Source organism: Trichomycterus rosablanca, chromosome 4 (genome assembly GCF_030014385.1).
Source record: "Trichomycterus rosablanca isolate fTriRos1 chromosome 4, fTriRos1.hap1, whole genome shotgun sequence".
NCBI classification, from domain to species: Eukaryota; Metazoa; Chordata; class Actinopteri; order Siluriformes; family Trichomycteridae; genus Trichomycterus; species Trichomycterus rosablanca.
In genome coordinates this window covers 15,229,365-15,231,250 of record NC_085991.1, presented here as the reverse complement: position 1 = coordinate 15,231,250, position 1,886 = coordinate 15,229,365, and the positions used below count along the sequence as shown (strand labels likewise).

General features: G+C 45.4%; 1 non-coding gene across 1 annotated transcript; it reads left to right on the top strand.

Moving 5' to 3' along the window:
* Positions 1-384: 384 nt before the first annotated feature.
* Positions 385-548, top strand: LOC134313150 (U1 spliceosomal RNA). The gene has a single exon (XR_010012046.1). It is a non-coding gene; the product is annotated as a U1 spliceosomal RNA (small nuclear RNA).
* The last annotated feature ends 1,338 nt before the right edge of the window (positions 549-1,886 follow it).

The following is a 1,886-nucleotide window of genomic DNA, read 5'->3' as shown; positions in this document are numbered from 1 at the left end:
ATACAAACGTTAGAGAGACCGGTGTTTTAGATCAGCTTTAGCACTGGGCACATAATTAGCCGTTTGCACTATTTCTTAGGCTAATTTGACCGTTTCATGACTGAGCTATGCCAAACCTGTAAAGGGCATGCTTGTCAGGTGGATTTTTACAGTGTTTTTTTTTTCCTTTTTTGAAGATCAATTTGAAATGATCATTTTTTTCTTCTGTTTTGGTTGAACCAAGTGGTTTTTTTTTTCTTATTTTCAGGCAAATGTCGGCGTGGTCGTTTTGATGTTGCAGAATAGCGGCGTTTGTGTTCGGTGAGGTTTGTGCTGGTGTGATGAGTAGACGAGTGGAGCTCACCGTGAGTTTGAACGGTGTGTGATTCGGTGTCTCTGGACCTCATACTTACCTGGCAGGGGCGAGACCATGATCAAGAAGGTGGTTCACCCAGGGCGAGGCTCAGCCATTGCACTCCGGTTGTGCTGACCGCTGCGAATTCCCCAAATGTGGGAATCTCGACTGCATAATTTCTGATAGTGGGGGACTGCGTTCGCGCTCTTCCCTGATTTCTGTGGTGGCAAAGATAGAGATTTTCGTTCTGATTCGTTGTTCTTTTGCGTGCAGCTCCGATCAATTGGACGGATTCGTGGTGTTATCGCGTGGGGAAAAAAGTGGTCGTTCAGAGCTATTTTTGGATAGGCAGCGTTTACATAAAAAGCTTGTTGATACAAACGTGAAATAGAACGCTAATTTCTGATAATGAGGGACCGCGTTCGCGCTTTTCCTTGATTTGTGTGGTGGCAAAGCAAGAGCTTGTAAAATTGAGCGAGACCGTATTCATTTTGTTTCTTGTTCTGTATGATTTTCATTCTGATTCGTCGTATTTCGATTTGCAGCTCGGATCAGTACACTGTTAGCCCGGACTTTATATCTAATCAAACATCTTTAGTACAACATCTTCTTCTTCTTCTTCTTCTTCTTCTTCTTCTTTCGGCTTTTCCCTTTTCAGGGGTCGCCACAGCGAGTCATCCTCCTCCATCTCACTCTGTCCACTGCGTCCTCTGTCCTCACCCCAACTACTTCCATGTCCTCTCTAACTGCATCCATATACCTCCTCTTTGGTCTTCCTCTTTGTCTTTTTCCTGGCAGCTGCATATCTAACATCCTTCTACCAATATACCCGCTGTCCCTCCTCTGGACATGTCCAAACCATCTCAGTCTGGCCTCTCTAACTTTATCTCCTAGTTGTTTAACCTGTGCTGTACCTCTGATTATCTCATTCCTAACCTTATCCATCCTTGTCACTCCCAAGGAGAACCTCAACATCTTCATTTCTGCCACTTCCAGTTCCTTCTCCTGTCGTTTTGTCAATGCCACTGTCTCCAAACCATACAACATAGCTGGTCTCACCACTGTCTTGTAAACTCTTCCCTTGACCCCTGCTGTCACCCTTTTGTCACAAATCACTCCTGAAACTTTTCTCCATCCACTCCATCCTGCCTGAACTCTCTTCTTGACCTCTTTACCACACTCCCCATTTTCCTGGACAGTCGACCCTAAGTACTTGAAGTCCTTCACCTTTGTGACTTCTGCTCCTTGTAGCCTCACTGTTCCACCTGTCTCTCTCCCATTCACACACATGTACTTTGTCTTGCTACGGCTGACTTTCATTCCTCTTCTTTCAAGTGCATATCTCCACCTCTCCAAGTTATCTTCCACCTGTTCCCTGTTCTCACCACAGATCACAATATCATCTGCAAACATCATAGTCCATGAAGATTCCTGCCTGACCTCATCTGTTAGTCGGTCCATCACCAAAGCAAACAAGAAGGGGCTCAGAGCCGATCCTTGATGTAGCCCCACCTCCACCTTGAAGCTATCTGTGACTCCTACAGCACATCTC